Genomic DNA, 26916 nt, shown 5'->3' with positions numbered 1-26916 from the left:
AGCGATTTTACCGCTCGGCCGCTGGTGGGCTATATATTAATAATGATCTGTATTACTACTTAACATACTTCATTTTCGAAAATGCTCTTTCATATTGGTAACTCTACTGCCAAGTAGATATGTAAATCCCCATGTGTATGATTTTAACTGGCTGTATGTATCTTCCGAAAGGTATTTATAGAGTTTGCCATTTTTTTAAACATCATGCTCATCGTAATGTCATTTTTTAGATAAATCACTTCCAACTTAATGTATGACGGTAGCTCCTTAGTTGTAAACTGAAATATGGAAATGCGTTTGCATTTGCATCAGGATTTGAAAAACATTGCTATAACTGTAATTTAAATTCAGAAAACATATTCTAGACGTTTTTGGGGGGGATGTCAATTTCGTTCGTATTTGAAAATTTTACAGCATTGGAAAAGATTAAAGTAATTTGTGTTTCAAACAATGCAAATTTTCGGCGATTTGATATTAAAATAGAATCTGTTTCACATATTAGCACAGTTTTTTTCCTGTGATTTTAAGTTAAATTCGTTAAGATACCCCACGATGCCTGTAAAAAATGCTAATCTCTATAGTCATTTGTTGTTGTATAGTCATAGTTGGGGAGACGATTTTTGTCAACTAGAAAAATGTTCTATCGTTTCTCTGAATTCAGGAATCTTAATAATTCATTGGATACATTGGGCAATAATCTAACACAGTGGACTGTTACAAAGTAGGATAAGTCAGCAGGATCTTCGACTTCCATCCTAAATAAAAAAATCACGAAACTGACAAATGTTAAGTCAACGAGAGGGAATAAAATTAATTGCTGACACAACTGATTCAATAGTACATGAGAGATTGAGGTGTTTCCCTCAAAGAGTTTGTTGATGAACAAACAATAGAATGAATTACAGGATGATCTAAACATTCTTCTTCACAAGTTATAAATTGTTTTGAAACTTTCCCCATTTCACACACATTTTTACCACCACCAGTTGTAACACTTCTGTTTCCATTGGAAATTCTACTGTGTTAGCGTTTTCTTGACTTCCTTGAAGACATCTTCATCCGCATTTGTTCCACGAAGTCTATTCATAGAAGATAATTCTTCAGTCACCTCGAACTTAATATTGATCCCCAGTATAAATAGCAGAAAACTGGGTAGTATAAGTAATGTCTGTCCACTCACCAGAAGCTAACTGAAATTTTTCTCGATTTCCTTGAAGATATCTTCATCAGTATTTGCTCCACGAAGGCTCTTCATAGAAGCTAATTCTTCAGTCAGCTGAAACTTAATATTGACATCCAGAATAAATAGCAGAAAACTGGGTAGTTTCAGTAATATCCATCGTCTAATCAGCAGTCATCAAAAGCCAATTGAAATAGCTTGCCTTGTCTGTTAATTGACTTTTGATGTGTCTCCAAACGTCTTCAACTTTTGTTCAACAGTTTTTCTCACCGAAACACTAACAAATCGAAATGAACTTATTTACTCTAAGCACATTTCTCCGGTTAACATAAAGAGACATGATTTAATTAATTCATCATTGATAAATGGATACTCCTTCGTAGCTAATAAAGGAGCTATTCGTTAGCTTGTAGAGTCATTAGGTTATTTTGATTCAGGAGTGCATGTAAAATGAGCAATGCATTCGCCAGAACTCCAACATGGACCTCTCGAATACGCGCCGACTATGCTACCGTAACACCATAAACACATGCTGGGAGGAGGAACAGAGCACAAGAACCAGACACCCGTCCTGGGATCCACTAAGGACTGCCTTATGGGTGTAAGTGTGTCCAAGCTCCTGATACCCCTTCAACGGCGGCGCAGACCTCACAGTCCCTGCCAGGCTTCATACAAAGCGTTGGAACAAGGGAAAAAAACGCTTGCAAATTTAAAATACGAAAAAAGGAACGCTAGAACATCTCTGCTTTCAGGCACCACTCCGTCTGCATCGAATAAATTTGTCTTAATGCCTTGTCCGCTCTGTCAATCTCCATCACAGGAACAGAGGAGGCCAAAACCCCGATGAGTAGGTTGGTGATGTCTGATCTAGCTTCACAACAGCCGAAGGAACGGACACGGCAGTACTAGTACGGTCCCTGCTAAGCCCGAACCAGCCTTAGAATGAACTAGGGCTCTAGTCCTATGAAGTCAAATTATGTACCCCCTTGGTTGAGACTGCCTAAGTACCGATCCTAGCCAATAGCCAATACTTTCCAGGAATTCTCCTGAGTCAACCCCCCGGGGGTAAGGAGGGAGAAAATACCGCATGTATTTTCCTTTTAAAGGCCAACTGGTGATCTACATATTTCTGCTCAAGAAATATGGCGAACACCGATATCTGCATATGTGGGGAAACAGGGAACTCCTGACCATTACACTTTCTCATGCCCCTTAACTGAGGATATTCACATAAAATTCGCACAAACTGATCTTCTGCCATTTTAAATGTTTCTAATTAAAGATGCATTTCAGTATCCGAAGTTCAACAAAATTATGCAACTAACTATCTTCCTACGGTCTAGATCTTTGTTAAGTATAAGTTCTTACACTACATAAATTTAGTGAACTTTTACATTCTGTGAATATGTACAAAATGACTCCACTTGTAAACGTAGTAAGTGTAATAACCTTTTATAACTGAAATAACCCCATGTACACTTACCTCTTTAATATTATGATTACAGTTCATTATGACACTATTTTCCCAATACATAATATAGTTATCTCATTAGGTTTATCTGTATATTAATTACGTTTATCGGCTATTTTTGCTATTTGGGGGGGAGGTCATAGCAGCCATATGTTTTTACATTTGATACTTAGCGGAATAGTGAATTAAGTCTTTCTGCACATTCAGTGTCTTTTTGCCGAGTGGGACCAAAACGAAACTTTTAGTTTTGTGCACCGAAAAATCTGCCTTTTTGCCCGCTGGCCGAATTGCTTGTTTTTACGCAAACTCTAATTTTAATTGCATAAATTGTTTTTTTAATCGTTTTAACTGTATTTGGTGTTTTATGTTTTTCTACATCTTTCAATTTTTATTTGTTATGTATTTTTATCTTTCCGCGACGTGAGAACTGAATTATTTGAATGAGAAATATATCTCTAATGAAATTCAAGGAAATTAAATGAAATGTAGGATAAAATGCGTGTGATTTAATACTTCATACAGGGTAGTCATATGGTGTACACATCAGATTTTTTATTCTTGATATGAAATTATCAGCATCTTCGCTGCCAGTGAATGAATGAAACGCTTTAGTTTAAGTCAAAGTACCATTACTTTGACTACAACAGAATGAGGTATATCTATCATTAAAATTCTTACTGCATTCATCCCACAATAGAATTATTTTGATAAATTTGGATTAAACTCTAACGAAACTACAGTCAGCGATAAATGTTTATTCATACTAATTTCTTCATCGAATATCTTCATTTACATACTTTTTGAACACATCTGCAAACACTATAATTAGCCACTGTATCGTTTCTACTCTTTTATATAACGATATAAATGCTATTACATTTATGTAGCTCTTTACTTAAGGACAATAGAAAATTTCCATTTGAAACCGAGTTGACTCTATTTATCCGTCATACCCAAATGGCTACTCTCCATAATGGACATTCAGATCAAAAGGCATTCTCCATCCAAAGTCCTAGAAGATGATGTTCACTGTTTTCATAAAGAGTATTAGCTTAATGAGAGTACATCGATATCTGTAATTGAGTAGATGGATTTCAACTTTCCTACGCATGCGTGCATCATATATTGTCGTGGAAGCATTAAACGTGTTTATTGTACAAGTTCAAAAACATGTATGTTTTATAAGAGACAGGCCCAAGTCTTGTAATTCGAACTTTGGAGACTAAGTGAAAGAAGGTAAGTTTAACAAGACAAATAATAAAGTTTATTCGTATTGCACTTTATGCAAAATTTCTAAGAGAATTAAAGCATAAAAATGGCTACTGCTGGCCTTAAAAAAAAGAAAAAGAAAAAAAATCTGTAAGATTTCAGATTTTAAATTACATCCAAAGTGGCGTTTTTTTAACATTTTGTGTATTATACCTTTATTTATTAAATATCATGCTCTTCGCACTTAAACCATAAAATTCAATTCAAGAGCAATATCGCAAAATAATTCTAGAATAAGCATACCTTTAGAATTTCCGATACACAGTCTCGTGCACCGGAGATAAAAATGTTTATTCTGTACAACGTTTGTCATTTGCTCGCTTTGAAATCCTTGAGTTTGTTAATAAAAAATTCGTTAAATTTTTACAAAATATGAAATCGATCATAAAAGAAATTCCAAATTTCAGATTTGGGCTTCCAGATGCTTATATTCGCAGGAGGATTACGTTATTCAAAATTGGATGGCTCTAGGTACCGTTGTTTTATCACAATTGTGAGGACCATACATACATTTATGCAGATTCTTCATTTTTTAATTTCTTTGAATATAATACAGGGAGATAATATTTGGTGGCAACGGTTTAAAAAGTGCAACAACGTTTATAGTGAATCAACGCAAAATGCCAAAACGAAATTAGTATTCCTTCTGGGGATATTGCCTCTTTCGCCTAAAAGACCATGAGATCTAAAAGTGAAATTGCTGAAAAGGACAGTGAGAAAATTACTTTCCTTAATGATTCATTAGTCCAAAGGGCGTTAGCCCAAAAGAGCTATTAGTTTCAAAACGGGAGTTTTCGTAGAATCATTGTAAAAGTCTGAATCACTTTCAAATTTTTGCCACCAAATTTTATCGCCCTATATTATATTAAAAGGAATTAAATAATAAAGAATTTCCGTGAATGTATCCATGTTTTTCGCATTGTAAAAAAATAAAAGTACCTAGAGCCATCAAATTTTGAATAACGTAGCCATGAACCCAAATATGGACACCTAAAAGCCCGAATTTTGAATTTTGAATTTGCTTTTTGTGTATTTCATATTCTGTAAAACGTTAACGAATTTTTGATTAATAAACTCAACTATTTCAAAGCGAGAAATGGCAACACTGTATGAGAATTTTTTTCCCTCCAACGCGCGAGTCTATCAAAAAATCAAAAATATTTTGTCTATCAAACTGTCTATCAAAAAATTCTAAAAATATACTGTTTTTAAATATTTTATTGTGTATTTCAAGATTTGTAAAACTCTAACGAATTTTTTATAACAAACTCAATGATTTTATAACGAGCAATGGCAGCATTGTACGAATAAAATATATCCAGCGCGCGAGACTGTCTATCAGAAATTCTAAACATAAGCTGTTTTTAAATATTTTTAGCCCAAAGGAACATTATTCCAAATGCTCTCGAAACGTGTATTGTATATAAATGAGAAAAATGCCCTTTTGAGCGTAATTTAAAATCTGAAAGCTTGTTGATTTTTTTCGTTTTAGCTTTATTTAAAAAATGTACTTTATTAAGTTTAGATTTTAATTTTAATATTTTTTACTGTATAATTTTTAACTGTAGCAAGCTCATAAAATATTCTTTTACAATTTCTTCTATTATTTTATAATTTGTAAGCTAATCATATTTTCTGGTAGATCTCTGTATATTATTTAAACCTTTTTCATTCGAGGAATGAATCTATTACCAGTACCATCATTCCTGATTGAAAATGATTTATTTTAAAAATCGCTCATTCATTTTCAAGTTGCAATGCCTAGTAATGAATTTTTAAAGTAAATATTTCGTTGACATTTGAGAATCATAACTGTGGTGCACTTATAACATATACCAACTATCATAATAACTTCTCAATAACGATCTAGCTATTCCCCAGTAACTTTCTTTCTATTAATAGAAGTAATCTGCTTGAAACTTCGAAAAACAAAACTGTCTTGAAGCAAACTCTAATTACCTTGCCAAATCCCAAATTCTTATCACGTGGAGATTGTAATTTTATTTGTGCTTCTAGTAGCAAATATATATTCATACAACAAGTTATTTGGGGGATGTATTTTAAAAATATTATGCATGGAATTTTATGAATACTCAAAAATTTGATGGAAAGATCCTCTAACTGATAATGAGTTTAACATATACTTCTTTAAAGAAAAAAAAATCTTATGTGGACCACATGACAACTTGTACAGCCTATTAAATTATACCCATTAGAGATGTATTTCTTTATACAGTTAATTGAGTTCTCATTCCATGGCAAGGCAAAAATATATAAAAACTCAAAACAACTTCATTAAAAATTCTAAAATACAAAACAAATCCCCTAAAACAAGAGTTAAAAACAACTGAAAAATCAGTTTGTGGATTTAAAAATAGACTTCCCAAGCAAAAACAAGAAATTCGGTCAACGGGTAGAAAAATGTTTTCGAGGCACCAAAGTTTAGTTTCAAACTTTTGATCCTACAGGGCAGAAAGATTTTGAAGATGGTGGCCGTTAGGCTTAGCTCCACTTACACTTTTAAATTGTTAATTCTAGAACTATTGCATGGAGATTAACGAAAGGCATAAAAATCTTAAGGCCAACGTAACAACACGATTCAGTTTGATTTAGAGCACTTTTCACTTCACCTCTTGCAGCTATTTTGAGGTTTAATTCCACTCAATTCTTTTGTGCATCAGTTTACTGTGGTTTTCTTATTCTTATTTTTCAGTTTGAATGTGTTAAACTCGGTCTCGGTATTCTTTTTATCATGGTTACTGCTCTTTTTGCGTAGACTCGGCATCTGTACATGGGTCTAGAAGATGTTCTGTATCTTTCAATTTAGAGCTTATTTTCCTTCCAAACTGCCTGGTTTTGATTTTAGGAATTGCAAATCTGTTTCTGTAAGTTTCTGTCATATCTTCTTCAACTGTAAATGAAACATACTTGTGATTCGAGTTGCTTGGATCATCTAGGATTTTCTAGTTACTGATTTTGTTTGTGATTTCATCTGTAGATAGTGTTTGGCTATTCTTTTCCGCTAGCGTCTGAAATATTGGTATATCTGAAACTGCATTATGAATGTATAAGAAGTTTGGTGTGATGAAATCTGCCACGTTCGGTCCCCTTGGATCTGCGACATCATAGTAACATGACTGGTGGTGTCCGTTGAAGTCGCCTATAGTGATATGATTCGTGTTGCGTGTTCCAGTCTATATAGAAGTGAAGCTATTTCTTCTTGTGAGGAGCCGTAGCCTGATGAAATTATTAATTGGTCATTATTAATATTGATATTAACTGCTATTAAATAACTAAAGATAAAGATTATTGTAGGAGACTCTTTCGTATTGGATAGTAGCTAATATTCTCTAGGATTTTCCATGGTATCACTGAGAGTATGTTGGAAAATCGGCCAATGTAGGACGTTCGTTGCAGCCAGTGCATTGGATTGGCGGATAATCGGCCAATCAAATGTACTGGCCTACAGTGGACATCTCCTCTTACACAGTAAGTCTCTGTTGCACAACTAATGTCATTTTCAACAAATTCTTTGAGTTCTTTAAAAGTTTTTTTTTCGTTTGTCTAGATTGATGTGTAGAATCGTCATTCAATTTTTGAGCTGTGACTTGCTAGTGTTGTGGAGAGATGCTGGGAACTTGATGGAAGCGTTGTGGAGGTATACTGAGAATTTGATGGCATAGTAATCAATTGCTTAAGGAGATATGCAGTTTATTGCGCTTCTTCTAAGTGAATATGTGGTACTGAAAGTATTAAATACCTGACATTTGGAAGTTTTGTACTATTCTGTTTGGCTGGGAGATTTCGGTGAAATTAATAATGATTGTTTATTCTTTTTAACATCTTGAATTTTTTTATCCAAAATCTTTTATTTCTTTAACATTTTGCATTTGTTGAAGATATTTACAAAATTTGGTGTATATGCAGCATTTTGGGTGCTAACATCACTATTTTTGTATTCTTATATAGCTAACATTTGATGCATAGCGCTGTTTCAGCTTTACATAGTTTAATGTTGTGTTTACCACCACAGAATGCGCAGTAGATTCAAAAAGGACAGTCATATTCCGAATGCTCAAGGTTCTCGCATTTAAAGTACAGCCTTACTCCTGTAAATTTATTAATCCGTGCTTTCGCCATCCAAAAATACTGTGTTTCCATAAGCATGTAGTAAGTGTGAGGGGTACATTCGATAATCTATTTCTTGCACTGTTACGTCTGGCTTAAAGTCTAAATGATACTTTGAAATCTCGGACTGATGTCTGGAAACTACACTCATGTCCATAAATTAAGGATAATTCGGAGTCACGCGGAAATAGAACTCTAAAATAAATATATCACTTCTAAAATCACTACACACATCTTCAAGAATCATATGCAAATTTCAGAAAGTAACCAGATGACACCGATGGTACGTCACAATGACGAGAGTGTAAGAGAGTGATATATAAGGAATACAGGCAAAGAAGTAAAATTGTTCGCAGGCGCTTTATAAGCATTTCAGTGCAATAACCGAATAGTTATGACACAAAGCAAGCAATTGGATGATTTTTTACGTGGTAGAATTATCGGCCGTCTGGAATGTGGGCGTAACCAACTGGAAGTATCAGACGAACTTGGAATTGCCCAGAGTTTCATCTCCAGGCTTTGGCAACGATTCCAAGATGATGGTAATGTGAGTAGACGTTACAGCACAGGTCGCCTCAGAGTTACAACGCCGAATGAGGACCGGTATTTGGCAGTTACTGCCAAAAGAAACAGGCGGAGCACAGCCTCAGACCTGTCTCATCAGCTCTCTTCAGCCACTGGTACGACAATTTCAAGGCAGACCGTGTACAGACACTTAGGGCAGATTAGTTTATAAGCTCGTAGACCTGTCAGATGCGTTCCACTTACTGCAACTCACTGTCGCCTGCGGTTAGCCTGGAGTAGAGAGCATGATGCATTGTGGACACCGCAACAGTGGGCTTGTGTGATGTTTTCAGACGAGTCCTGGTTTAGCTTGCAGTCTGATTCTCGCCGGACTTTCATATGGAGAGCTCCAGGTACCCGTTACCACCAAGAAAACATCACTAAACGACGCCGTTACGGTGGTGCAGGAGTGCTCGTTTGGGGTGGAATTATTCTGGGCTCGAGAACTGACCTGCATGTTCAAATTGGAACCATGACAAGCCAAATCTATCGAGACGTCATTCTGGAACAACATGTACGTTTGTTTCGGGGCGCCATGGGCGCACAATTTGTGTTTATGGATGACAACGCTCGTCCTCACCGTGCAAACATCGTAAGCGAATGCCTTCAATCGGAGGATATCACCCGTATGGTCTGGCCAGCATTCTCACCGGACTTGAATCCAGTAGATCACGTGTGAGACATGCTTGGCGGACGAGTTGCAGGCCGTCAACCTCCTCCTACATGTTTACCGGAACTTCGGAAAGCTTTGCTTTTTGAGTGGTGTAATATCCCCCAAAATCAGATCGATAATTTGATACTCAGCATGCCTAGGCGTTGTACGGACTGTATTGCACCGTCTGGGAGACATACAATGTATTACCAATTATACCAACCATGTAATATTGGTTTTTTTGTAAATAGAGTTTTTTTTTGTAATTTGCTCCAGGGAGAAAAAAATCGCTAATATTTTTAGTAATATCAAACATATAGCATCTTTTTTTGCTCTTTACTCTTTTGTTTAATAAATAAGGTTTACAAATAAGTCAAATTTGTTTTGCTTCTAACTCTTCCTTTGTCTAATTTTGCATTATCCTTAATTTATGGACATGAGTGTAGTTGTGATTAACTTATGTACTTCTGCTGTATTGTGAGAGTAGGTCCCTGCGCATTTGGGAGTTCTTTTTTGTGGAATTTTGGTGCTGTATTTTTCTTTCAATATATTGTCGTTGTCTAAAAGCTGCTTTTAACTTTTGAATATCTTTCGAGTTAGTACAACTGACAGCTATGCCTAAGTTTCATTATTCCACTAACTCCTTGTTCACTGCTTTAGAAACATTAGAAAAGTTGGTGTAACTTGATGTTTTTGTTTGTTGTCTTTCTTCTGAATTTTAGCATATGTAAGGTTTGTCCTTATACGTTGTAGAGTCATTGGGTTATTTTGAAACAGGAGACATGAAAAATGGTCAATGCCCACTTCAGACTTCTTAAATACATGCCGATTTTGCTACCGTTATGATACAAAGGCATGCTGGAAGGAGAGAGAAAATACCTCATACACCTGCCCTTTTAAAGAGTGACTGGAGATTACGGGACCCAATCGTCAAATCCTGGTGATGCTAAATTATTGTTCAATACCTTTTAATTCCGGCGCTACTGTAGAATCATTAGATTGTTTTGAAGAATGACATGAAAAGTAAGCAATGCCCTGGCCGGGACTCGAAACTGGACTTCTCGAATACCTGCCGACTGAGTGTGCTACCGCACACAGTGTTATCCTCGTCTTTCTTTGAGCTGCAGTTCAAGAATGCAGTGCGTAAAATTGCCGAAAGTGCTTCAGCATCAATTAATTCTTAGCAGCAATTGTGTTGATTTATTACTCTAATTCTCTTGATTTATAATAGAGCGTCCTTTTTTTCTAATTAGATATATTAGTGAAGAATCGTCAAAAGATAAAAAAATTCATTTCAATTATTAAATGATGTATTTCTCCAGTATAGTGCTAACTAATATTCATAAGTAAGATTAAACTCTCAACCATCTAAAGAATTTAATATTTCATACATGATTTAAAAAAACAAACTTGATAGTCATACTATCTTTAACATCAGTTATATTATTTGCGTTGATCTTGAGAACTTAAGTGTCGTGTTGTTAAAACTGGCGAGTGGTAGAGTCTCTTAAAGCTACTATTGAAACTACTGCTATTGCCTAAGAGGTTTCTTCCTAGGACTTTCATAGCATTTTGCTTTATTTATTTCTTATCTTGCAGATCTGAAAAATATTTGTGATTTAAGAAAAAAAAAATTTCTAGAAAATGGTAATGAATATGAAGTGGGGAATTTCGTAAAACAGAATAAAAGTGGAAGGGTCGCTCGCAAGATTTACGCAGATCTGATATTTTAATCTGTGAAATTTCATATCTGGAAAACCCTTTTGTTTTGAGAGTTCACCTGCCGTTTAAAATTAAATCTGAAAAGTTTTAACGTAATAGCTACCCATCTATGGGCCTATTGCTTCTATTACTGAATCTACTGCCAACACTGTTATCACATCACGACTACTAGATCACCATTACCACCATTATGGTGTTACGACAACTATCGTCAAAAAGTCATAAAAGATAAATTATCTGAAATCATAACATAGAAGACAAATCTGAAGTTTGGAGTAAGACATTTCTCCTTTCTTTTCTAATCTCACTCCCTCACTCAACTGTATCTGTCTTCGAATTATGTTGCGTTTCTAATATTACCACTCACGGAACTAAGTAAGTTAAATTCATCCCGAATATTTTCTGTAAGATACCCTGATTTTTAAACAAATTATTCTAATTTAGTTTTTCACAAAGCGTTCATCGCTTCACAATTTCGTAGTACTACAGTATTCAAATTATGGCCAAAGCATCCTTGTAGATACATTAGGTATTTTTTTAAAGCAGGAGAGATGAAAAAGGAGCAATGCCCTCGCCGGGACTCGAACCACGGACCTCTCAAATGCGCGTCGAGCGTGCTGAGCACTACACCACGAAGGCGGGAGAAATACGTTATACCCTAAGAGGCGCACGCGAAATTTTGTTTCCAGACAACAGAACGATTTCAGTGCCGATTCAAATATGATGTCAGTAGTACAATAATTTCGAAGATTTCATGCAGTGAAAGGGAAGGAAATGAAGCGAATTGACCAATCGTAATCGAGAAAGCATTCCAAGTTGAGAGATTTAATACCCAGTTATGCAATTTTCTGATAACAAAAAGAGAACAATTTACTATTTGTAAACGGTGTTACAAATCATAAATGGGCTTTGCTTATAGACATTTATATCTACATATCTAAAATAATAAATTGCATTTCAGTGACCAAATGAACAGTATTACTAAACACTGATATTTTGCGCCCGGTTTAAATCACATTGAAGGGTTTGGCTGCATGGGTCTTTTCGTAATTTTCAACTTTTCAAGGGGTATATTGTATAGTCATTAGATTATTCTGAATCATGAGACATGAAAAATGATCAATACCGGGACTCTCTTGGGATACGCGCCGAGGGTTGCTACCGTTACACCACGAAGGCATCCAGAAAGAAGGATGAAATTACCTGATCATATGAAATAGTTTTCTTTAGAGATATCTCCAGGAAGGCATGTCTATCCTTATGCTTTATTATGTCCCAGAAAATAGCCCAGATTATGTTAATGCGTTTTGGTTTCGTAAATAATCGGTTTAAATTTCGCTGTCCATATGAGGAGGGAACAATTTTCTTGTAATTAGATTATAAACAATTTCGATAGTCAGAAAAAGAAAAAGATGCGTTCTGGTAATGTGTCTTTTACGGAATTTACATGGTTCAAAAAAAAACTTTGTGAGAAAAGTTATGAGCTTGCATGCGAAGTGAAGTTTTGACTTTGTAGGTATTTCTGACTTTATATTTACATCGTATCATAATTAAAGAAAAATGGGGAAACTTTTTTAAAAATTATAACCCGCCTGCATTATAATTTAAAAAAATATCTTAAAATGAAAAGTCATGATAAAAACATTGAATTTTGCAAAAAAAATTGTTTGACGAAGATTTTTTTCATAATGAAACTAAACATAATGTAGTATTTAAGGAGACTTTTAATAATTGAAAACTTTTAACATTAATGCAGAATAAAACTGCAAATAACTGAAAATGACCAAGGTGCTTGACTCTAGTAAAATTTCGTAATAAAAATGTTGCTGAATTTTGAGAAGATTTGAATCAATTCATACCAGAAAAATAAATAATTCTTGTACTAAATGTACACCTAAGAAAAGCATTAGTGATTTATTCTGATTTTGTTGAATGATTGATGAAAGACAAATTCCTTTGCTGTTTAGCATTATGATGGATTGATGAAATAATAGTTATGAAATTATTTGTCGGAATAAGAGAAATAAATAATTATGAGTTAAAATTATCTTAGTCTTTCAAATTTCTTTGTTAAAAGAACTGATATAATATATATATAAATATATAATCATCTTATTTTTTTATGAAATAAGCGTTCTGCGGAATTTTTTCTTTTTTCTTTTATTTCTTTTATTCTACAACTTTCAAAAAGTACAAAACAGAAAAAAAGGTAATTTAAACAATCTGTTATATCATTCAGCATTGAAAATTGTTTAATTGATAATAATAAAACTATTCATTCTCTTGTAGATAATAATAATATTTCAGAAAATTAATAATGCATTTTCATCTTCAGAGTTGCCTCCATAAAAATGTTGAATTTTAGTGCCATTCTACCGTATCAAATTTTCTTCTAAAATAATTAGAGGACGAAATATCCGAGAAACGTCCGGAAGAGGAAAATATCTCAATCGCATTCTTTCATGCAAATTGTGTCGTTGAGTGGCAAAACTGAGGAAGAAGGATTTCTTCGCATTTCCGCTCATCTTTTAAATTCCTAATTACACTTTAGCGAGGAAAGTTATTAAAGTTTAACGCCAGAGCACTTTTAATAGGGAAGCTATTAGGGTAACAGCTTCTTCTTTCACTTATAACTTGCAGGGGTCGCTGTTATTACAACTCGCAGTAGGATGGCTCCTCAATTTCTGTACAATTGATGCGTAGTTACAAAACGCATGTTAAGAGTTTGTAGCAGTTTATATACGTCTGTTCCAGAAGCTAGGTATATTCAAATGTAAATTAGCTGATTTTCCGTCACATTGTTTAGAGCTGGTGGACTTATTTTAGAACTCAAAACAACAATTTTGCATTACATGTTTTCTTGCAAAAAGCATTCCATACATTTTAAAAAATATTTTTATGACGAAGAAATAAAATTTATTTCCAGAATTAAATTTTAGGTTACAGATCTCTTTTTACAGCCACACCATATTAGCACGGGAAAACAGACGCTTTATATAAAACACCCACAGAAATCAAGCAACCATAGATAGCCCAAGAGAGAACCAGACATAAGGCGAATCGTCTCTGCCACGAGAGAAAGACTGCATGTCATTAAAGTTTCTCATAAAGCAAAATCCAAAACATCGTGAAAGAAGCTCAATGCATTTGCAGGACTGATTAAACAACTGAACTGATTGATTCTCGGCTCAAATGCAAGCAGTTATATGGTCTCCTAGGCTGTACTTATATGGTACTCCTAGACAGTACTCCACGGACAGAGCAACTTCACTTGAGAATGGTGTTTGTCAGACTCTTGAACCCTTCCTTTACCGTGATTCTGATTTCACATGTCCTTCACACTTCCGGAGACATGTCTTTTGATAGTTGTCTTTGTTGGAAAAAGCAAAAGCATTACAACGGAAGAGATAATGTCCAGTCTCTTTTCATTGCCTCTTCAACAAAAGCAGCTCCTAGGGTACTGGAAGTTTGGAGAAAAATCGTTTTCGAACTTCGAAAATGTGTTTTGTGGAAATTTCTAGAACGTCAACAACTTGATGAAAAAACGCCAAATGTTGCCATCTTGTCGATAAAAAGTATTGCCACGATGCGTTCGTAGTCCGTATATCAGGTTTTAACTCAGCTGTCTTTACGATTCAAACATGAATCGATTCAGAATTACAAAACCTGCAACATAATATGCGATTAGAAACACAGTAAGTGGACACAATTTAACAAAAATATGCAATAAAATTATGTCGTAAAATGTACTAAATAAATAAATAAAAATACATAATACTATGGAAATATATAAAAACCAAAATACAATCAAATAAACAAAATTTTTATAGCATAATTCAATAAATTATGAAAATTTTGAGAATCGTACTTTTTTAACTAACTTCCAAAACCATGAAATAAAATTTTATTGGTCGAACTATTAACACCAGTAGTTTCTCTTTAACCTTTTACGTAGAATAAAGAGTTTCTTTTCTTTTACTGAGGCCACTTGCCCAGCTCAGATAGTAGGAAAAGGAAAACTCCAGGATCGTCTTCTTCCAAAATTATGTTCAATAGCAGATTTTTATATTCTCAACAGTGGATTAAAATTCCTTGAACTGCATTTAATGTACATTATACAGGGAACAGATGTTGCCCAGCAACATTAAGACCTTAATTGCATGGGAAAATGGCAACGGAAAAACACATTAGTAGAATTTCCGCTTGTGTTCAAATAATTATTTATATACTTAAGCCCTAATGCTGTTGTATTGGAACTAATTAACAGCATTTTAGTCCTGCGAATGATCGGGAACATGAAAAAGAAACTCCTGCAGTTCTGGAACTTCATTAATGTTGTTGTTTATTAATAAATAGACAGGAAACTATGATTACTAAAGCCCTCAATTTTTCACTTTTGAAAAATACTTTCGAAGCATTTATTTATTCACTTGTATATACTGGAAAGCTCTTAGAAAATGCTGAAATTCCTTTTTCATCAAAATTAAATGCTAAAATATCTTTATTATTGATAAATATCAAAGCAAAAATGTTAATTTTGCATTGATTTTTACACTAGAAAACGTAAGGAGAGGAAGCAATAACGAAGAATTCAACCAGAAGGAAGTATGAATATTTAATTGGAATGTGTTTTACGAAAATTAAATTTTCCTAGAATTCGCTTCTTTTAATTATTTATAGTTTGGAAAGGCGATTTCACGTAATTCTCTACTAAGATAGGTAGTTTAGGTAATTCTCTACTTAAGTTTTTCCGTTCTCTTTTCCAAATGATTATTTAAGCAAATAAAAAAAGAGGTTTTTTTTTTCAAGTCAGTAGCCGAAAACGCAGAATCGTAACAGGAAAAACGAATTCGGCTTAATTGGATTCCTGTCCAATAAGGTAAGTCTTTCAACCTTGAATATTTAGTGCTTTTGACAGAACTAATCCATATGTAGACAAGTGAAAAAGCATCTTATTTCTTGTTACATTACCCCGTTACATTATGCAGTTATTCCAATGTTTGTGCCGTAACAGTTGTCGAGTTAAGACCCCTGAATACTGAGAGTTCAACCTGGGTTCGATCTCATGCGAACGGTCTAGGCTCTGTAGTTGCTTTTTGTATTTTTTGCAGGTATAACATGAAAATGAACGAGTTTATCTGAATAGCCTCCACGAAGATATTTGTCCTTTTAGGCACATAGCCCTTGTGTGTTTTTCCATATTCCAATAGCCTAAACTTTAATGCTTGGATCTATCGAGAGAGAAAAATCGAGTAGAAAAATTTCAAAGTGTGCTTGGCCCACGCTTGTGCTGTTTGCTCCTTGTAATCGCCATTGCTAAAACACTGGCATTCGAAAGAGTCCAAACACTGGGAAATGGGAAGGTTAGGTTAGGTTATTTCACTTTGCAAAGCAACGGAGAAGTACCTGCCTAAGAAGAGGGATGCCTTCATGGAAGATTTTCTAGGGGTTGGCTCGTATTCACATCATGCATAGGAAATTCCGCGAAAAATTATCATGCACTCTGCTTGTTCGCCTCTTTTCAGAGGTCGTAACTACATGTCCACTAGAGGAACGAAAAATTAATTGCCACTATTGGAAATGAGCATTCTCTGATGGCACCTTTTTGTGTTCTCGACTTTGCTTATTTCGTTCTTATGTTGAACTCCTGCATAATATGTATTGTAAACAAATTCTACAGCATCCGCGCCGTGTGGATTATTTATTTATGATTAACTTATATTTTTCAGACATACGTCAAACATCTATATTACTAAAATCTGATTAATGTTAAATTATGCCATTTTGTCTCACCTGCGTTAGGTATGGCAAGTAAGTATATTGTTTCCGTTATGAATTATTCATTCCTTTATGAATTTCCGTTATTGTTTCCGTCTTCGCCTGAAGATTTCAAGGAGGTAATTGGTCTGCCTATTGGCGCATTGCTGTGAGCGGTAGGCTGGCTACCTTTGAATACTTTTGCCATAATAGAAAACTCAAATCTAATTTTCAAGGCCTATTTGTTTCCTTTCATATCCAAAAGAAGTGTTGTAATAAGTCGTACAAATATGCTTACCTAACGATATTTCACATAAAGCAAATTTTTTGTTTATCACCTTAATTTGAATTAACTTGCACATAAAAGTTAATATATAAATATTATTTGCTCCTTGTGGATTAGAAATAAAGCTAGAATGTAGGCGATCAAGAGTAACATTAAAACAGAAAGCGACATACCATATAGTATTTTGTTCTTGGTAACACGAACAAAATTCTCTCAAATAGTATATTTGGTTGTTTCTTTTAACTAATTTACCAAACCTGAACCTTATTTAACCTACCAAACTTGAACATCAAACGGAAACACTGCGGCTTCTTACAAATGCGTTACTTTCAAACGCTTACAAATACACAAAAACAATGCTATTTTTACAAATGCGTTACAATTACTCAATAATGCATTCCTATAAATGCGTTACAATTACTGGCGTTAAATTCTCAGCACAGCGTGTGTTCATAGTACTATCGGCATCAGTTGCAAATAAGCTATTTAGCTTTTAGTCTTTTTTTTCGCGTATTCTTGCTTTGCGTACACATCTGAACTGAGCGAATATATGAAACGTGAGTCAAAGAGAAGATAGTCATTATAAAGACCTTAATATTTTCCTCTAAATCTTAATTCCAGCTGCATGATGTTATGATTAGATACAAATGAATTTTTATAATTTAAGTAAACTTATAGGATTAAACCTGAATTACATATCTTAATTTATTCACAGAATTCACGGCTTTTACTTCATTGTATGAAGTAAATGAAGTATCATTTTTTTATTTTTATGTGCTGGTAAATAGTGCAATTTTTTTTTTTTTTTTTTTTTTTTTTTTTTTTTTTGCTTTAAAAATGATTGAATTATGGTGTTCTTAGGTTAAGGTTTTTATGCCTTTTAGTTAATCTGAAATCAATAGTTTTAGAATTATCAATAATTTAAAAGTTGTTTAAGTGTAACTAAGCCTAACGAAGCCGCCATTTGTTTACATTTGAAACTTTTAGTAGAATAGTGAATTAAGTCAGTTTGCGCTTCAAATTCAGTGTCTTCTTCCGGAGTGGTATCAAAAGTAAACTTTCAGTTCCGTGCACCGAAAATTCTGCGCTTCCTGCGCGCTGGCGGAATTGCTTGTTTTTGCGCAGAATAATTTTAATTGCAAAAATTGTTTTTGTAACTGTATTTTGTGTTTTATGTTTTTCTGTGTTTTAAAATTTTTGGAAGGTGTTTGGGATTTTTCTGTATTTTTGCCTTGTTGTATTTTTTTAATTATCTAATGCAGTACTTAGTTATTTGCATAATATATTTGAAACCATCAAAATTATGTCTTAATAAATAATTAATATTTAAATATATTTAGCATCGATTATTTTATCTCATGTCTCAACCATATTCTATTCATTCATGAAACAGAATGTAGCTTTAAATCACACTATTTAATCTTTAAGAAAGGTAAAGGAAGAGAAAACATTTCGTAAAGTGTCTCCGGAAGAGTGCAATCTGATAGTTCGGTTCGTTTGATGATTCGAGCTTTATCTGGCAGACTTCCGTTTCCTAGAACTCGATGATCCGAAGTTTATTGCTCCCTAAAAACCATCATCTTGGATGAGTGGAATTGGATTCGGAAGTGAAATTACCGTCGTTTTTTCCTTTTTTGCCCTTCTGATTGGTCATTTATCTTTAATTCCATAGCGAAGTGGCGATGAAATGCAATTAAATTTTAGCTTTTGTAAATTTGTAAAAAAAAAAAAAAAATGTTATCAAAAGCGTTCTTTTTTTTTTTTTGTAAAAAGCATCTTTATGCTTAATTAAAGAATGGTAGTTTTAATTTTCTGCTTAAAATTTTGCATTAACTATGGAAAGAATCCTGAATTCGAGAAGAATCGGAATCCGAAATCGAATTCTGAAATGTTCTCCAGTATTTCGAATCCCGAATCGTTTTCATAAAAATAAATACCCAAATAAATATAAATAAAAATTTTAAAAACATTAGAAGTTTTTAGTTAAAGCAAATTTTTATTCTATTATCAATGAGAAATAAATTTTTAAATTGTTTCTTACAAATATGCAAGTATTTATTAAAAAGACATAAAAGATACTTAGTATTTGAAAACCGCAGGTACATAATTAAAAGTTTTGTATACTGAAGTCCACTTGCACGGTATAATTTGGCGAAAGCATCAGTTTAAATTTTTTACATATTTCTGGAATCTTTTCAAACCAAATTAATTATAATTATTAGCCCGAAGGGGCGGTATCTCAGAAGGGCTATTACTCTTAAAATGTCATTTCGTGGCGTTTCACTATAACCAGCGAGTAACTTTTTAACTTATTGCCACCAAATATTATCCTCCTGTAGTATTATATTTAAAGAAATTAAATAATGAAGAATCTGGATAATTGTATGTATGTTTCTCGCATTGAAAAAAAAAGGTACCTAGATCCATCACGTTTTGAATAACGTTATCCTCCACCCGAACATGGGCAACTTAAAGCCCAGATTTTAAATTTCGAACTTGCTTTATTACCTATTTTGTAAAACTTTAAAGATTTTTTAATTAACAAACTCAACGATTTCAAAGCGAAAAATGGCAACCCAGTACGGTAAAAACATTTTTATCTCCAGAGCACTAAACTGTCTATGGGAAATTCTGAAGTTATGCTATTTTTAAATGTTTGGTGGTATTACTGTTTAATTTAATTTTAAGCGCAAAGACCATGAAAATTAATAAATAAAAGTAGCAAACAAAACATTAAAAAAAAAAAACGCCCCTTGGGAGTAATGTAAAATCTGAAAGCTTTCAGATATTATATTTTTTTCAGTATTGAACTCAGTATTCAGTATGAGAATTTTATAAGTATAGAGTTTAATTATTATTTGGATCCTTATAGATAAAAATTCTAGTTGGTGAAATGCTGAATAGATTTTTAACAAACAAAACTATTTATCCTGCTGATAAATATCGCCTACTGAGGGTTGAGTGTTTGTAATTTAAACCACGTAAACAATTTTGAAGAACACATCAAATGAAGTCCAAAAGAAGCGCAACTTTCTCTTTAAAAGGCTTTTCAGTTCTAGAGCAAATTTATTTATTTATTTATTGTTACTTATTTTTATTTTATTATTTATTTTCTTGTAAATTAACTGCAAGGAAGATAACCATATTTACTTGCTTATTTCTCCCTTTTGCCAATTTCTCTTTTACTTTTCGATATACGACTCAGAAGTTTCTGATTTCTGGTAACAATGTAAAATACATTGTGTAAGTGAAAATACATTGTGTAAGTGAAAAGAATATTACTGCAGTTCATAGATTTAACTTGCTCTTTTGTGATACGTAATACAATAATGTTAATATGTCAAATCATATGTATTTTTGTATTTTTTAATGTGTTGCTTTCATCTTTTAAGATTTTCGATGAAAAATGTTAAACACCGTGCAATTTTCCGAGTTTAATGAGCTAAATCAAGAAGCTTTTAAAGTTTCAGGAAGTAAAATACATAGAACATGGGAGCTGGAAGTACGAGAAGAAGTTTTGGTAAATCAATAGTTAACACAAATAAATACTAAACATAAAATATTAAATTCTTTCCAGAAAACTAAGAGTGTGGCACTCAGGGCCGAATGAGGTAACTTCATATTGTAAAAATCGCATTCTTTTTTTACTGAATACATCTGTTGGATGTCAATGAAATTTATCTTTCCAAATTTTTTTATTTAAAATAGTTAACTCATTTTTAGCTTGGACTCAAATGCGGAGAAAAGTGCAAGTTTTTATCAGGATTTGAAAATTCGAGACTTCGAATATCCCATCATTATAACTGAAAGTGTGCAATCCCTCTCTTAAGAAATGTCATCAAATTTATAACTGAAAGAATATAATCCCTCTCTCAAGAAATATCATCAAGTTTATAACTGAAAGAGTACGATCCCTCTTTCAAGAAATGTCATAAAGTTTATAACTGACAGAATACAACCCCTCTCTCAGAAAAAGTCATATATTTATATAAGAGTGATATTTTTAATTCATTTGAAAGTCTCAATAATTGTTCTCCGGTATAATTATATTTATTCTTAATTAAAATTAAGTAAATTTCAGAATTATATTTAAAATTTTGCGTAAAAGTGAATTATTTATTTAACTTAATCCAAAGCTAGTATTATCTCCCTTCCCACACCAAACAAAAATCAAAATAATATGAGAGGTGCACTCTTAAAATTCCATTCCATCACCAAACGTCTGCCTTGAAATGCTTTAAAAGAATCAAACCTTAAAATGAAACGAATAGTTTTTCCAGTCGTTGTCAGGGCATGTTATTTATTATGGCAAAGTACTCACTGAGTATCTGCTTTGAGAATAATGGCTTCACGTAGGATTTTCTATGAGAAGTTGACTCTCATCTCCATTACATATGACAAAAATCATGATATTCTCATTGAGGTAGCATATCCTCAGCGGGTTTATTTCGATAAGGCAAAGTATGTGGGCGCATTGTGCCCCTGTAAGGGATGCCTCCGTGGAGGAATTTCCGAAGGAAACTTATTTAAATATGTATTCACTATTTTCATATGAATCGTAAGAAGTATTTATCCAGAGTTCTGGAGAAAAAAAACCATCTTTAGCTGCACTAAAAACAAATAACGGAGGAAAAAAGTTTTATTCTTAAGCGATAACTTCTTGTTGCTTTTCAAATATTAATTCCATAACATTAGTATTCTCGTTTCTTTATAATAAATATGCAAGTAAAAAACAGAAATTTGCCTGTTTTTATTCCTTTTTTTATTCATTACAGAGGGTGCACTGTTCGATTAGGTTTCAGTTATGAAGAATGATTATGCATACGAAGGGCAATATCAGGAGGATTTTCTTTTACATATTTCAGCGACAGAAATTTAAAATAATTTGTACATTACTTAATTAAGAATCATAATTAATATACTAGTCACTAAATAATAATTATAATTTGATTGCAAATAATTTAAAATTAATTATGAATTTGAATTAAATTAATGAAATTAACTTTATAAAAATTTTAATTAACTTATTCTTATTAGCCAAGCAAAATTTTACTTATTCCTTATTTATTTGCACTTAAACTACCTTTTTCTGTATTTAATTTGTTACAGATAATACAGTATGTATCTCTTGAGAAGGTATGTTTTATATTGTGGTTATTTTGCTATTTTAAGCTTTATATCTATCTTAGTTTAATTTAGATAAATGAAAGCTAATTATGCATTAATTGCTAAAACATTAAAGTATTTTTTCTATCAGATGCAGTAAAAATAAAAGCATATAATTTAATGTTATGATTATCATAAATAAAATCTAACGTTTTCAGCTGAAATGAGTTGTATGGTTAGATGAATATAAGTATTTTCATTGTTTAGTTTCATTAAAAAAGTACGTTTTATATTTTGTGTTTTAGAAAAATATTTTACTCTTCAAGTTTATCTTTCTTTTCAAGCTTTGCTGAAATAAACCATGAAAAATCAGGAAATAAGATTCTCTCATCATCATTACAATAACTATATTTAAAAACACAGAAAAAACAGTCCAGTCATTCTAGTTTTTCTTGAGGGTCATAATGGGTTGGACTTAAATTTTTGGATATTTAGAGCTTATAATAAATAGAAATAATAATTTCTTAACATAATTCATTTCTAATATAAAATTTTTAATATTATTAATTATTAATTCTTAATATTATTTATTATTAATATAATTATTATCGAAAAGGGGCAATTTTCCCACAAGGGCTACTAAATTTCGTTTTGGCATTTTGAGTCGTCTGCTATAAAATGGCGTTTCATTTTTCAATTTGTTGCCACCAAGTATTACAGCTCTGCATTATATTTAAACTTTAAACAAATTAAATAATGAAGAATCTGCATGAATGTATGTATGTTTCTCGCACTGTGAAAAAACAAAGGTACCTAGAGGCATCCGATTCTCTTTAACACAGTCCTCCACTCGAGTAACTAAGCCTAAACATGGAATTTTTTTTATGATCTGTTTCATATTTTGTAAATAACAAAATTTTTCATTAACAATTTCAAAGCGAATAATGGCAAGACTGTACAAAAAAAAAATGATCCCCAGCGCGCGGAACTGTGTATCAGAAATTCTAAAACTCTGCTCTTTTTAAACATTTTGTGATATTGCTGATGAATTGAATTTTATGGTTTAAATGTAAAGAACATGATATTTAAAAAATAAAGATAACACACAAAACGTTAAAAAACACCCTTTTGTTCGTAATATAATTTCTGAAAGCTTTCAGATTCTTTTTAGTAATTTCTTTCTTGTTGAAAAAGTTTGGAAAAGATAATATTCAGATTAGTTTGTAAATGAAAGGTAATGTAAAATTATGTAAGATACTTAAATTCACTGTACTTTATTCAGAGTTTTCTAAACCTTATCCTTTTATATGCTTTTTTGTAAATTGTTTATTTGTGGGCGTGCTAATTTTTATACAAAAAAAGTGTGACTCTAGAAAAGTGTTTACCATTAAGAATTTTCAATGTTATAATTTTTAGTAATTATCGAAATACCAAGATAAGAATTTCGTTTCATTAAATGGTTGAAAATAAAACAATGTTAATTAAAATGAGTTGGGAAACATATTCAAGATTCATGCAGGGTGTACCGTAAGTGTTGCGACAAACTTCTAGGGAAGGCAGACCACATCAGAAGGATTAAGAATTGCATAGGAAGCTATACCCGGAAATGTCTGGGGTAAGCGGTAGCAAAGGTAGAAGATGGAAAAAAGAAGCGATTAATTTGAAACATTTATCGGACATGAATTTCGAACGACAGCTTGAATGTTACAACAGATGTTTGTATCATCAAACGCCAAACATGCCTGGCACCGAAGGTCCATTTATTGCGGACGTGTTCAAACACACGGGGAGTTGCTTTGATTGTAGGAGCTGCGCAGGCGAGTTTTGCCACGAGATCCATTTCAGATACAACAGGATCGTGATACACGACACCTTTGATGGCTTCCCACAAAACGAAATCAAGGCTGGATATATCCGGAGAGCGTGAGGGCCAGAGAACAGGTCCACCACGCCCAATTCATCGATGCGGGAATGATCTGTTCAAATGGCTACGAACATCCAGTCCAAAATGGGCACTGGCCCCATCATGTTGGAATCACATGTTGCTCCACACATTTGGTGGAACATCGTCAAGCAAATTGGTAAGAACCTGCTCCAGAAAGATCAAATAATTCGCAGCATTTAAATAGTCCGTCGGTGTCAGGCATGTTTAGCGTCTGATTGTACAAACTTCAAGCATCTGTTGTAACATTCAAGCTGTCGTACACCATTTGTATTCATGTCCAATAAATGTTTCAAATAAATCGCTTCTTTTTTCATCTTCTACCTTTGCTACCACTTACCCCTGACATTTGCGGGTATAGCTTTCTATGCAATTCTTAATCCTTCTGATGTGCTCTACCTCCCCTAGAAGTTTGTGGCAACACTTACGGTACACCCTGTATATACCGTATTCTCCGGAATATGAAATTTTCTCATATATATTAGATGATTTTGCTTTCTTTTTTTCTTTATAATTGCTGTCTTTTTTGTTGTATTAAACTAAAAAATAATGTCATGTCATATGAAATACCCTCACCTGTATACACTTAAGGTTGCTAAAGATATTTAAGCATAAATGCATTTAATGCCATATTTTGAAATAAAACTACATAAATCCCCTTTCTTTAACCATAGCTGTTACAGTTAAAACAATAAATTAAATATATTTTTTTCTTAAATTGTATTCTGTACATATACGATGGGCATGGTTTTCAGAAGAGGATTTGAGTCAAAAAAATAAAATTGCTTAGTAAGTGGGGTTATAATCGAGATAATTATGTATTACGTTCAGGCAACATAAATTGTTTTCAGTTCTGTTTTATATTCTTAAATGTCGATCGTTTCTTTGAAATTTACATACTTTCCTGATAAAATTAACACTGATGGCACAGTGAAAAGAGAAAATTTTTGTTGTATTTTGTTATGTACTAATATTACTATAATACTCGTACATAGTCATATTAGTACGTGAGACTCGTGAGACTGAAATTCAATTTGAAACGTAATAAATAGCAAAAATTTAACAATTCTGAAAATACAGCAAAATTCGTTTTAAACATTGAGCTGAAGATTTGTTGTGAAGATGTGTTTAAAAAGAAGCAAAGAATAGAATATTTTACTTCAACCGAAGAATTTCCATTTGAAAATTACCCAACAATTTTCTTCCTTACCTGTTAGATTTCCGGAAATGTTGTTGGGAAACAAGAAAATAACTCGTGAATCTCATAAACTTTCGACGGAGTTCTTTTTGCACGCAATTTACTCGTCGATACCTTTATTCCATTGAAATCTGTATCTATTGTGAAAAGGAATAAAGTTTAAAAAGCTTAAAACTTAATTATTATTATTACTTTCAGTGCGAATGGCTTGAAACTGCATAAGGAATATCAGAAAATTTAGCAAAAAATTAATTTCTTCCAATTTTGATTCTCTCGTGTTTTGCAATAAATAGTACTTGTTTTGGACTTACAAAAATGTAATGACGGTGCAAAAACATTTTCCTCACGAACACATGCGACATGCGACGGAGGACGTGGGCACCACCCGTCTACCAATACGGTTAATCGGTATAGCGCCACGTCCACCTTTATCTAGATAACCATATGTGTTCATTGTGCTAATATACTAATATATAAACATACATACAAATTTGGTACTTCATACAGTGGCGTTAAAGCTAATTAATGTTAGACACTGGATATTACATTGCCATGTTACAAGGTGTATGCAAAAGCATGGATACGATAGCATATATACATAACGTGTGTACTCATATGTTGAGTACACTATGATCCTTTGAAGCATTATCATTAGATTACAGAAGACATGTACATACTGAAATATTAGGTGAGCAATGTTATGCTGGAATAAGTAATTAGTACAGTGAATTAAAAGTTAGACCCTAGATTAGTACTGTGTGGTACAGTGTCTTGGTACTGAATTATTTGTACTGTTTCAAGTACATTAACCAATGTACAAAGATATTAAAACACGTGTATTAGGTACACAGTAATTAGTGGATACTCAAGCGTTAGGTAAGCGCTACTTTAACATACATTAACAATAGGTACTTAAAACAATGCTGAACAGATAATTGGTGCAATTTCCTCACGAACACAGAGAACAGACATCCATTTAAAAAATGTAGCCTTGACCTAAAAAATGTTAAAGGCAAAAAACTGGCTAGTAATATCACGCAGTGAGGCCAGGCAAAATAATCATGCAAACAACCGAACAAAACACCTCGATGTGTAAACATTGGTTCCGGTCCAATCTGATGAGAGATGGGTTCCCTAAGTCGCATTTTAACTCCAAAACTCTTCTATGAGTAGGATGTTTTTTATCGGCGAAATGCAGCGAGTTAGTTGGCTGCAAAACATCACTTTCACGAAAACTGCCTGTTATTGGTACATATGTTTCCTTCAAGCTTGTGAAAATTCTTAGAGAACGCAAAACCCGGTCAATCAAATTCAGTTCTTTCACTCACTATGGATTAAAAGGCGAAAGTGGATCATCGTACGAATTTCGCAGGTGACACGCCATTTGCAGGCTGTAAACTCATTTATTACAAGTGCAATCCGGCAAAAGGCAAATCAGTGTTTATTCTCTCCCTATCTTATCTACCTCGTGTGAACGAGGATTATAGAGAGGGTTTCCTTGTGGAAAATTTTCAAAGAAAAATTAACTCATATTTATCTTACTCAAGGAAAAAGCCCCAAAACCAACGATGGAACCAGCCCAGCCCTCAATTGGGTTGGAACCCAAGACGAACTACTAATATTCAGCAGTATTTAACCGCT

At 33.1% G+C, this 26916-nt stretch overlaps 1 protein-coding gene, 1 long non-coding RNA gene and 1 other non-coding gene across 3 annotated transcripts in view; 1 reads left to right on the top strand and 2 right to left on the bottom strand.

Annotated features, from left to right (window-relative positions):
* The window catches only part of LOC118184559 (dopamine receptor 1-like), a 382281-nt gene that overhangs the window by 247407 nt on the left and 107958 nt on the right, over positions 1–26916 (top strand). The window lies entirely within an intron of this gene.
* Positions 11553–11625, bottom strand: TRNAA-CGC (transfer RNA alanine (anticodon CGC)). The gene has a single exon. It is a non-coding gene; the product is annotated as a tRNA-Ala (tRNA).
* Positions 13144–26916, bottom strand: part of LOC146996012 (uncharacterized) — a 126927-nt gene continuing 113154 nt past the window's right edge. Inside the window, exon 4 of the long non-coding RNA XR_015042776.1 lies at positions 13144–14652. This is a non-coding gene — a long non-coding RNA (uncharacterized LOC146996012). The remainder of the gene's footprint in view (positions 14653–26916) is intronic.

This window comes from Stegodyphus dumicola, chromosome 8, assembly GCF_044657685.1.
Source record: "Stegodyphus dumicola isolate Sdum_Otavi_A_Nest chromosome 8, ASM4465768v1".
NCBI classification, from domain to species: Eukaryota; Metazoa; Arthropoda; class Arachnida; order Araneae; family Eresidae; genus Stegodyphus; species Stegodyphus dumicola.
Note: the sequence above shows the minus strand (reverse complement) of the source record. Positions and strands in the feature narration are given on the sequence as shown.